The following is a 12,611-nucleotide window of genomic DNA, read 5'->3' as shown; positions in this document are numbered from 1 at the left end:
GGTGCAGCACCTGCATCTGATGAGGGCCTCAGGCTTCTTCCACTCATGGAGGAAGGTGAAGGGGGAGCAGGTGTCGCATGGTGAGAGAGGGAAGGGTGCCACACTCTGTTAAATAGCCAGCTCTCACATGAACTTACAGAGTAAGAACTCACTCATCACCAAGCCATTGATGAGGAATCCACCCCCATGACTTCCCAGAAGGCCCAACCTCCAATATTAGGGATCACATATCAACATGAAATTTTTAGGGGACAAACATCCAAACTATATCAGTGCCCTTGTCAGAAATCATTTGGTTGTATATTTGTGGATGTATTTCTGTGTGTTCTCTAATTTTTCTCAGCAATGTGCTATAGTTTTTAATAGCACTGTGGTATGTATTTCACTGAATTTGCTGCTAAATATTTCATAGCTTTGGATGTTATTAAAAATGAGAGTGGATTTTAAATTTCACTTTCTAGGCTGGGTGTGGTGGCTCACACCTATAATCCTAGCACTTTGGAAGCCTAGGCGAGGGGAATCACTTGAGGCCAGGAGTTTGACACCAGCCTGGGCAACATAGGGAGACTCCATCTCTACCAAAAAAAAAAAAAAATCACTTCCTAATTGTTTGCTACTAATATATAGAAATGTGATACATTTGTTTTACATTGATTCACTAATTGCTGAATTTGCTCAGATCTGTTGCATTAGATCTAGTAGATTTTTAAAAGATTCTTTAGGATTTTTTGCATACATAATCATGACACCTGTGAATAAAGACATCTTTGCCTTTTCCTTTCAAATATGGAAGGGGTGTGAGCAGTCATCTTTGCCTCTTACCCAATATTAAAGGAAAAATATTCACTATTTCACAGTTAAGTATGATGTTAGCTGTGTGGGGTTTTTTGTTGTTGTCTTCTTTTTTTTTTCTTTCTTTTTTTGGGTGGGGATAGAGTCTTGCTCTGTCACCCAGGCTAGAGTGCAGTGGCATGATCTCGGCTCACTACAACCTCTGCCTCTCAGGTTCAAGCAATTCCCCTGCCTCAGCCACCCAAGTCGCTGGGACTATGGGTGTGCAGCACTATGCCCAGCTAATTTTTGTATGTTTAGTGGACACAGGGTTTCACCATGTTGGCCAGGCTGGTCTCGACCTTCTGACCTCACATTTTCTGCCCACCTTGGCCTCCCAAAGTGCTGGGATTACAAATGTGAGCCACGTTACCCGGCCAGAGTTTCTTTTTCTTAAATCATGAGTGAGTGATACATTTTTTCATTTTTTTCCTACATCTATTGAAATGGTGATACTTCTCCTTTAATCTCTTAATTTAATGAATTATATAGACTGATTTTCTTTTCTTTTTTTTTTTTTTTTTTTTGAGATGGACTCTTGCTCCTTCACCCAGGCTGGAGTTCTGTGGTGCCATCTCAGCTCACTGCAGTCTCCACCTACCAGGATCAAGCAGTCCTCCCACCTCAGCCTCCCAAGTAGCTGGGACTACAAGTGTGTGCCACCACACCCAGCTAATTTATTTTTATTTTTATTTTGAGACAGTCTTGCTCCTGTCCCCCAGGCTGGAGTGCAGTGGTGCACTCTCGTCTCACTGCAACCACCACCTCCTGGGTTCAAGCGGTTCTTCTGCCTCAGCCTCCCGAGTAGCTGGGATTATAGGAGTGCACCACCATGCCTGGCTAATTTTTGTATTTTTAGTAGAGACGAGGTTTCACCATGTTGGCCAGGCTGGTCTTGAACCCCTGACCTCAAGTGATCCGCCTGCCCTGGCCTTCCAGAGTGCTGGGATTGCAGACGTGAGCCACCATGCCCCGCCAAAGAAGATTTTTTTTTTTTTTTTTTAAACACAGGGTCTCACCCTGTTGCCCAGGCTGAAGTGCAGTGGTGTGATCTCGGCTCACTGCAACCTACACCTCCCAGATTCAAGCAGTTCTCCTGCCTCAGCCTTCTGAGTAGCTGGGATTACAGGCACAGGCCACAACACCCAGCTGATTTTTATATTTTTTAGTAGAGGTGGGGTTTCTCTATGTTGGCCAGGCAGATCTCCAACTCCTGACCTCAGGTGATGCACCTGCCTCAGCCTCCTGAAGTGCTGGGATTACAGGCATGAGCCACTGTGCCCAGCCACACCTGGCTAATTTTGGTGTTTTTAGTAGAGATGGAATTTCACCATGTTGGCCAGGCTCGTCTGGAACTCCTGATCTCAGGTGATCCACCCATATCAGCCTCCCAAAGTGCTGAGATTACCGGTGTGAGCCGCCGCACCTGGGCCATAGACTGATTTTGAAATGGTAAGCAAATCTTGCATCCCTTGCATCAATTCCACCTAGTCAGTCATGTTTTATCCATGCATATATATATATATATACACACATACATACACAGCTATTACTCTATTAGATTTGTTAGGATTTTGTGAAGGGTTTTTCATTCATATTTAATAAAAATATTGGTCTATAATAATCTTTTCTTGTAATGTCTGTTTGGTTTTGAGGGCAAAGTTATGCTGGCTCATAAAATGAGTTGAGAACTATTCTTTCCTCTTCTACTCTATGAAAGAGTAAGTTTGGTTATGTCCTAAATGTTTGACCGAAATCACCAGTGAAGCTATCTGGTCCTAAAAGGGTTTGGTTTTGTTTTGTTTTCACGGGATTTAAAAAATTATTGATTCACTTTTTAAAATGAGTGTAAGATAATATGGATGCTGTCTTTCTTTCTTGTGTTAGTTTTTGGTATGTTGCATTTTTCAAGGAATTTGTTCATTTAACTTAAGTTGTACAATCTTTTGGTGTAAAGTTGTTAAAAACATACCTTTATTAATCTTTTAATGTCTGTAGGATCTATAGTGACGTTCCTTCTTTTATTCCTAATATTGCTCATTTATGTTTTTCTTTCTTTGTTGATAAGTCTTACTAGAAGCTTTTTAAATTGAATAATTTTTTCAAATCAACCCATTTTTAACTTTAATTTTCTTGTTTGTCCATTTTCTATTTACTGACTTATTTTTATCGTTTCTTCTACTTGGGGTTTAATTTGCTCCTCTTTTTCTAACTTCTTAAGGTGGAAGCATAGATAATTGATTTTGTACCTTTTTTTCTTTTTTTATTGAGATGGAGTCTCACTCTGTCACCCAGGCTGGAGTGCAATGGCATGTTCTTGGCTCACTGTAACCTCCGTCTCCTGGGTTCAACTGATTCTCCTGCCTCAGCCTCCCAAGTAGCTGGGATTACAGGTGCTCGCCACCACACCCAGCTAATTTTTGTATTTTTAGTAGAGGTGGGGTTTCACCATGTTGGCTAGGCTAGTCTCAAACTCCTGACCTCAAGTGATCTGCCTGCCTCTGCCTCCCAAAGTGTTGGGATTACAGGTCTGAGTGACCACACCAGCCCTTTTTTTCCAATGTAGGTATTTAAAGCTGTGAGCTTTTCTCTAATCATGCTTTAGTTGCATTCCACAGCTTTTGATATGTTTTTATTACCATTGAGTTTAAAGTATTTTAAAATTCCTCTCTGATTTCTTTGACCCTTTATTTATTTGTTTATTTATTTATATTTATTCTTTTTTTTTTTTTTTTGAGATGAAGTCTCACTCTTGTCGCCTAGGCTTGACTCACTGCAACCTCCACCTCTCCAGTTCAAGTGATTCTCCTGCCTTAGTCTCCTGAGTAGCTGGGATTACAGGCACCTGCCATCACACCTGGCTAATTTTTGTATTTTTAGTAGATATGGGGTTTCACCATGTTGACCAGGCTGGTCTCGAACTCCTGACCTCAGGCGATCCACCTGCCTCAGCCTCCCAAAGTGCTGGGATTACAGGCATGAGCCACCACGCCCAGCCTGTTTATTTAGATATATGTTATTTCCAAATATTTGGGAATTTTCTAGATATCCAATTGCTATTGATTTCTGTTTAAAACTTTTTACTTTTTTTATAGAGACAGTCTTGCTCTGTCACCTAGCCTGGAGTGCAGTGGTGTGATCATTGCTCACTCCCTGCAGGCTCAAACTTCCTGGGCTCAAGCGATCCTCCCACCTCAGCCTCCAAAGTCACTGACACTACAGGCATGTGCTACCACTTCTGGCTTTTTTCTTTCTTTCTTTCTTTCTTTTTTTTTTTTTTTTTTTTTTTTTTGTAGAAATAGAGTCTTACTATGTTGCTTAGACAGGTCTCAAACTCCTGGCCTCAAGCAATCCTGCTTCACCCTCCTGAGTCACTGGGATTACAAATGGGAGCTACAACACCTGGTTTCTATTGATTTCTAAAGTAATAGTATTATAGTCTAAGAATGTTATCTGTGTTATTTTAATACTTTTATTTTTCTGCCTAGCATATGATCTGTTTTGGTGAATCTTCCAGTTACCCTTAGGGAAAAATAATGTATTCTGCTCTTGGTGGGTGGACTGGCGTATAAATGTCAGTTAGGCCAAGTTGGTTAAAAGTGTTTCTCAAAAAAAAAAAAAAAAAAAAAAAGGGGGGGGGGATTGTTTAAAACTTTTATGGTTTCACTTTTTTTTTTTTTTTTTTTTGAGATGGAATCTCACTTTGTCGCCCAGGCTGGAGTACAGTAGCATGATCTTGGCTTACTCAACCTCCGCCTCCTGGGTTCAAGCGATTCTCCTGTCTCAGCCTCCCAAATAACTGGGATTACAGGTGTGTGCTACCACACCCAGCTAATTTTTGGGTTTTTAGTAGAGATGAGGGTTCACCAGGTTGGCCAGGCTGGTCTCGAACTCGTAACCTCAAGTGATCCATCCACCTCAGCCTCCCAAAGTTCTGGGATTACAGGTGTGAGCCATTGCACCTGGCCTTCACTTTTTAAAAAAATGTCTACTTATGTCAGTTACTATTCTGGGGGCAGTGTTAAGTCCCTCGTTGTGATTGTAAATTTGACAGTTTCTCCTTTTAGTTCTGTCAGGTTATTTTTTTTTTCCTTGTATTTGAGAGCTTTATCATTTAGTAATATCCACAGTTAAGATTGCTATGTCTTTTTTTTTTTTTTTTTTTTTTTTTAGATAGTCTCGCCCTGTACCCAGGCTTGAGTGCAGTGACGCAGTCCTGGCTCACTGCAACCTCTACCTCCCAGGTTCAAGCGATTCTCCTGCCTCAGCCTCCTTAGTAGCTGGGTCTACAGGTGTGAGCCACCACTCCCGGCTAATTTTTGTATTTATTTTATTATTTTATTTTATTTTATTTTGAAATGGAGTCTCGCCCTGTCCCCCAGGCTGGAGTGCAATGGTGCAATCTTGGCTCCCTGCAACCTCCACCTCCTGGGTTCCAGTTCTCCTCAGCCTCCCAGGTAGCTGGGATTACAGGTGCCCGCCACCACACCCAGCTCATTTTTGCATTTTTAGTGGAGACGGAGTTTCACCATGTTGGTCAGGCTGGTCTTGAACTCCTTACGTCAGGTGATCCACCTACCTCAGCCTCCCAAAGTGCTGGGATTACAGACGTGAGTCACTGTGCCCGGCCTGCTATGTCTTCTTGATAAATTGACCCTCTTATTATTAAATGTCCATCTTATCCCTGGAAATATTATTTATATTGAAACCTGTTTTGTCAGACATTAATATATACTTAATGTTTATGCAGTATATCTTTATGCTTTTCCTTTTAACTTCTCTGTGAATTTGCGTTTAAAATATGTTTCTTTTTTTTTTTTTTTCTTGTTTTTGAGACACAGTCTTGCTCTGTTGCCCAGGCTAGAGTGCAGTGGCATGATCTTGGCACACTGTAACCTCCGCCTCCCGGATTCAAGCAGTTCTCCTGTCTCAGCCTCCCAAGTAGCTGGAATTACAGGCATGAGTCACCACATTCGACTAATTTTTGTATTTTTAGGAGAGACAGGGTTTCACCATGTTGGCCAGGCTGGTCTCAAACTCTTGACCTCATGTTCCGCCTGCCTCGGCCTCCCAAAGTGCTGGGATTACAGGCGTGAGCCACCATGCCCAGCCTAAAGTATGTTTCTTTTAAATTACATGTATTTGGGTTATACTTGTCTATCCTGTATTACAATCTCTGCTTTTTAATGGTGTTATGTAGTCCATTTATATTTAATGTCATTTTTAATGTGTTTGGATTAACTGTATTGGTGTTCCTTTTCTATTTTCCCATGTATTATTATTATTATTTTTGAGACAGAGTCTCACTCTGTGGCCCAGGCTGGAGTGAAGTGCCATGATCATAGTTTACTATAACCTTGAACTCCTGGGCTCAAGCAATCTTCCCCACTCAGCCTCCTGAGTAGCTAGGACTACAGGTGTGTGCCACCACACCCAGCAAATTAAAAAAAAGAATTTTTTTAGAGGCAAGGTCTCACTATGTTGCCCAGACTGGTCTTGACCTCAAGTGATCCTCTTGCCATGGTCTCCCAATGTACTGGGCATGAGCCACTGCACCCAGACAAAAATGTTCTTAATACCTGTGAATTCAATAAATTTAAGAAAATTCCCTTAATTTTAAAGGGTCTTGGCTACTTCCTTTATGAAACTGGAATAATATAACCTGCCACTTTTAGCTTTCTGGGGATATTATGAAGACCAAAGGAGATAAAATGTGTTTAAAAAGTTTTCAGTGTTCTAAAGGTATAATGATTATTATTTTAGTAAGCAGCAGTACTAACATTATCAGGAACTTTAAAATATCTTAAACTCTAAGAAAAGTACCTTTTGCATAATTTTGAATTCTTTTTGAAAAATTATTAAGATCCAGTCTTTTCATAAGAATATTAGGTCAAGATGGTAACCTCTCTGTGGGTAACTTAGGTGCTTAGTGTGGAGTTTGTGGGACTAATTGAATGGTGATAAGTAATTACCATATTCTTTCTACTTTAGATAAACACAGGTTTGCATTTAATGTAATTGGATTTTCCTATGTTCGTGTCTTATTGATGTTATGATTACAGTGCCAATCATAGCACCCAGAACAAAGCTGGCATTAAATGTGCATATGAAACTGACTGTCATATTGGTACTATTTTCAAATTTCAGGTAATTTTTGTTCTGCACAAGTTATAGTATCTCTGTGTGTTTGTAAATTTCAGCTACTCTGGTCCTGGAATAGACCAGTATCTCAGTAACCAAATCAGGTTTGACTAAACAGTAATTAAGATCCGATCTGAAAATATTTATATTTATAACCTGAATTCAATTCTAATATAATATTAAAGCTGATACTTTATAAAATGTATTCTTTAGGGCAGTTTGAGGGGCAGATCCTCAATTTGTCACTTGTTGGTTCGTCTTTCATATCAGTTACCCTTAATAATTTTAGTAGGCTTCATTTCATCTCAATCTATGAAAGGAGACAGACAAAAGAGCCTGTAACCTAATGTACTTATTGATTTGCCAGAGCCACAACCCATTCCTGAATTAATGGGCGGTTGATGAAAGATTAGTCAGGCAGAGCCTTTAAAGTAGGATGTATATGATATAGCCATCCACCACATAGCAACAGGAATATGTCCTGAGACGTGTCCTTAGGCAATTTTGTCATTGTATGAATGTCATAGAGTGTACTTACACAAACCTAGATGGTATAGCTTGCTACACCCCTAGACTGTCTGATACAGCCTGTTGCTCCTAGGCTGTAAACCTGTATAGCATGTTCCTGTACTGAATATGGGAGGCAACTGTAACACAATGGTATTTATGTATCTAAACAAAGGAAAGGTTTGCTCAGTGGCAAACCATGGCTGTGACATCACTAGACAATAGGATTTTCTCTGCTCCATTATAATCTTTTTAAAAATAGGTTTCTCCCCGTCTCTACTAAAAAATACAAAAATCTAGCCGGGCGAGGTGGCAGGCGCCTGTAGTCCCAGCTACTCGGGAGGCTGAGCCAGGAGAATGGCGTGAACCCGGGAGGCGGAGCTTGCAGTGAGCTGAGATCTGGCCACTGCACTCCAGCCTGGGCGACAGAACTAGACTCCGTCTCAAAAAAAGGTTTCTTTTTTTAAATTTTACTTTAAGTTCTGGGATACATGTGCAGAACATATAGGTTTGTTACATAGGTATACATGTGTCATGGTGGTTTGCTACACCTATCAACCCGTCATCTAGGTTTTAAGCCCTGCATGAATTAGACATTTGTCCTAATGCTCTCCCACCCCTTTCTCCCAACCCCCGACAGGCCCTGGTGTATGATGTTCCCCTCCCTGTGTCCATGTGTTCTCATTGTTCAACTCCCACTTATGAGTGAGAACATGCAGTGTTTGGTTTTCTGTTCCAGTGTTAATTTGCTGAGAATGATGGTTTCCAGCTTCGTCCATGTCCCTGCAAAGGACATGAACTCATTCTTTTTTAATGGCTGTATAGTATTCCATGTTGCATATGTGCCTCATTTTCTTTATCCAGTCTATCATTGATGGGCATTTGGGTTGGTTCCAAGTCTTTGCTATTGTAAATAGTGCTACAATAAACGTATGTGTGCATGTGTCTTTATAGTAGAATGATTTATAATCCTTTGGGTATATACCCAGTAATGAGTCAAATGGTATTTCTGGTTCTAGATCTTTGAGGAATCGCCACACTGTCTTCCACAATGCTCCAACTAATTTACACTCCCACTAACAGGGTAAAAGCATTCCTATTTCTCTACATCCTCTCCAGCATCTGTTGTTTCCTGACTTTTTAATGATCACCATTCCAACTGGCATGAGATGGTATCTCATTGTGGTGTTGATTTGAATTTCTCTAGTGACCAGTGTTGATGAGCTTTTTTCCATTTGTTTATTGGCCATATAAATGTCTTTTGAGAAGTGTCTGTTCACATCCTTTGCCCACTCTTTGATGGGGTTGTTTTTTTTCTTGTAAATTTGTTTAAGTTCCTTGTAGATTCTGGATATTAGACCTTTGTCAGAAGGATAGATTGCAAAAATTTTCTCCCATTCTGTAGGTTGCCTGTTCACTCCGATGATAGTTTCTTTTGCTGTGCAGAGGCTCTTTAGTTTAATTAGATCCCATTTGTCAATTTTGACTTTTGTTGCCATTGCTTTTGGTGTTTTTGTCATGAAATATTTGCTCATTCCTATGTCCTGAATGTTATTGCCTAGGTTTTCTTCTACGGTGTTTATGGTTTTAGGTCTTACATTTAAGTCTTTAATCCATCTTAAGTTAATTTTTGTATAAGGTGTGAGGAAGGGGTCCAGTTTCAGTTTTCTGCATATGGTTAGCCAGTTTCCCCAGCACCATTTATTAAACAGGGACTCCTTTCCCCATTGCTTGTTTTTGTCAGGCTTGTCGAAGATCAGATGGTTGTAGATGTGTGGTATCATTTCTGAGGTCTCTGTTCTGTTCTGTTGGTCTACATATCTTTTTTGGTACTATGCTGTTTTGGTTACTGTAGACTTGTAGTATAGTTCAAAGTCAAGTGGCATGATACTTCTAGCTTTGTTCTTTTTGCTTAGGATTGTCTTGGCTATATAGGCTCTTTTTTGGTTCCATATGAAATTTAAAGTAGTTTTTTCTAATTCTGTGAAGAAAGTCCATGGTAGCTTGAAGGGAATAGCATTGAATCTATAAATTACTTTGGGCAGTATGGCCATTTTCATGATATTGGTTCCTCCTATCCGTGAGCATGGAATGTCTTTCCATTTGTTTGTGTCCTCTCTCGTTTCCTTGAGCAGTGGTTTGTAGTTCTCCTTGAAGAGGTCCTTCACATCCCTTGTAACTTGTATTCCTAGGTATTTTATTTTCTTTGTAGCACCTGTGAATGGGAGTTCACTCATGGTTTGGCTCTCTGCTTGTCTATTATATAGACAATTATATTATATATGTGTGTAGGAATGCTTATGATTTTTGCACATTGATTTTGTATCCTGAGATTTTGCTGAAGTTGCTTATCAGCTTAAGGAGTTTTTGGGCTGAGACGATGGAGTTTTCTAAATACACAATCATATCATCTGTAAACAGAGATAAGTTGACTCCCTCTCTTCCTATTTGAATACCCTTTCTTTCTTTTGCCTGATTGTCCTGGCCAGAACTTCCAATACTATGTTGAATATGAGTAATGAGAGTGGGCATCCTTATCTTGTGCTGGTTTTCAAAGGAAATGCTTCCAGCTTTTGCCCATTTAGTATGATATTGGTTATGGGTTTGTTATAAGTAGCTTTTATTATTATGAGATATGTTCCCTCAATACCTAGTTTATTGAGAGTTTTTAGCATGAAGGGGTGTTGAATTTTATCGAAGGCCTTTTCTGCATCTATTGAGATAAATCATGTGGTTTTTGTCATTGGTTCTGTTTATGTGATGGATTATGTTTATTGATTTGCGTATGGTGAACCAATCTTTCATCCCAAGGATGAAGCAGATCATGGTGGATAAGCTTTTTGATGTGCTGCTGGATTCAGTTTGCCAGTATTTTATTGAGGATTTTTGGCATCGATGTTCATCAGAGATATTGGCCTGAAATTTTCTTCTTTTGTTGTGCCAGGTTTTGGTATCAGGATTATGCTGGCCTCATAGAATGAGTTAGGGAGGAGTCCCTCTTTTTCTTTTTCCTCCTTTCTTTTTTCTTGAGACAGAGTCTCACTTTGTCTCCCTGGCTGGAGTGCAGTGGTGCAATCTCAGCTCACTGCAACCTCCACCTCCCGGGTTCAACCAGTTCTCTGCCTCAGCCTCCTGAGTAGCTGGGATTCTAGTCACCCGCCACCATGCCCAGCTAATTTTTGTATTTTTAGTAGAGACGGGGTTTCTCCATGTTGGCCAGGCTGGTCATGAACTCCTGACCTTGTGATCTGTCTACCTTGGCCTCCCAAAGTGCTGGGGTTACAGGCATGAGCCACCGCGCCTGGCTGAGTCCCTCTTTTTCTGTTGTTTGGAGTAGTTTCAGAAGGAATGGTACCAGCTCCTCTTTGTACCTCTGGTAGAATTAGGCTCTGCATCCGTCTGGTCCTAGGGTTTTTTTTGGTTGGTAGGCTATTAATTACTGCCTCAATTTCAGAACTTGTTATTGGAAGGCCAGGCGCAGTGGCTCATGGTTATTGGTCTATTCAGGAATTCGACTTCTTGGGAGGGTGTATGTGTTCAGGAATTTATCCATTTCCTCTAGATTTTCTAGTTTATTTCCATAGAGGTGTTTGTAGTATTCTGTGATGGTAGTTTGTTTTTCTTTAAGATCGGTGGTGATATCCCTTTATTATTTTTTATTGTGTCTATTTGATTCTTTTTTCTTCTTTATTAGTCTGGCTAGCGGTCTATTTTGTTAATCTTTTTAAAAAACAAGCTCCTGGATTCATTGATTTTTTTGGAGGGTTTTTTGTGTCTCTATCTCCTTCAGTTCTGCTCTGATTTTAGTTATTTCTTGTCTTCTGCTAGCTTTTGAATTTGTTTGCTCTTGCTTCTTTAGTTCTTTTAATTGTGATGTTAGGGTGTCAATTTTAGATCTTTCCCTCATTCTGATGTGGATATTTAGTGCTATAAATTTCCTTCTTAACACTGCTTTAGCTGTGTCCCAGAGATTCTGGTACATTGTGTCTTCGTTCTCATTGGTTTCAAAGAACTTCTGTATTTCTGCTCTAATTTCGTTATTTGCCCAGCAGTCGTTCAGGAGCAGGTTGTTTAGTTTCCATGTAGTTGCACGGTTTTGAGTGAGTTTCTTTTCTGAGACATGTAGTTGCACGGTTTTGAGTGAGTTTATTTTTTGAGACCTCTGCCTCCTGGGTTCAAGCAATTCTCCTGCCTTAACTTCCCAAGTAGCTGGGACTACAGGCGCCCACCACCACGCCTGGCCAATTTTTGTATTTTTAGTAGGGACGGGGTTTCACCATATTGGCCAGGCTGGTCTCAAACTCCTGACCTTGTAATCCACCCGCCTTGGCCTCCCAGAGTGCTGGGATTACAGGCCTGAGCCACTGTACCCGGCCTCAAGTGAGTTTCTTAATCCAGAGTTCTAATTTCATTGCACTATGGTCTGAGACTGTTTGTTATGATTTCTGTTCTTTTGCATTTGCTGAGGAATGTTTTATTTCCATTTATGTGGTTGATTTTAGAATACGTGCTATGTGGCACTGAGAAGAATATATATTCTGTTGATTTGGGGTGGAGAGTTCTGTAGATGTCTATTAGGTCCACTTGGTCCAGAGCTGAGTTCAAGTCCTGAATATCCTTGTTAATTTTCTGTCTCGTTGATCTGTCTCATATTGACAGTGGGGTGTTAAAGTCTCCCACTATTATTGTGTAGGAGTCTAAGTCTCTTTGTAGGTCTCTAGGAACTTGTTTTATGAATCTGGTTGTTCTTGTATTGCGTGCATATATATTTAGGATAGTTAGCTCTTCTTGTTGCATTGATCCCTTTACCATTATGTAATGTCCTTCTTTGTCTTTTTTGATCTTTGTTTGTTTAAAGTCCATTTTATCAGAAAGTAGGATTGCATCCCCTGACCTTTCTCTCTGGCTGCCCTTAACATTTTTTCCTTCGTTTCACCTTGGAGAACCTGAGATTATGTGTCTTGGGGTTGCTCTTCTCGAGGAGTATCTTAAGTGGTATTCTCTGTATTTCCTGAATTTGAATGTCAACTAGGTTGGAGAAGTTCTCCTGGATAATATCCTGAAATGTGTTTTCCAACTTGATTCCATTCTCCCCGTCACTTTCGGGTACACCAATCAATCATAGGTTTGGT

At 40.3% G+C, this 12,611-nt stretch overlaps 1 protein-coding gene across 9 annotated transcripts in view; it reads left to right on the top strand.

Annotated features, from left to right (window-relative positions):
• Window positions 1-12,611, top strand: part of ICA1L (islet cell autoantigen 1 like) — a 95,821-nt gene that overhangs the window by 5,574 nt on the left and 77,636 nt on the right. The window lies entirely within an intron of this gene.

The sequence above is a fragment of the Papio anubis genome, chromosome 10, assembly GCF_008728515.1.
Source record: "Papio anubis isolate 15944 chromosome 10, Panubis1.0, whole genome shotgun sequence".
NCBI lineage: Eukaryota > Metazoa > Chordata > Mammalia > Primates > Cercopithecidae > Papio > Papio anubis.
Note: the sequence above shows the minus strand (reverse complement) of the source record. Positions and strands in the feature narration are given on the sequence as shown.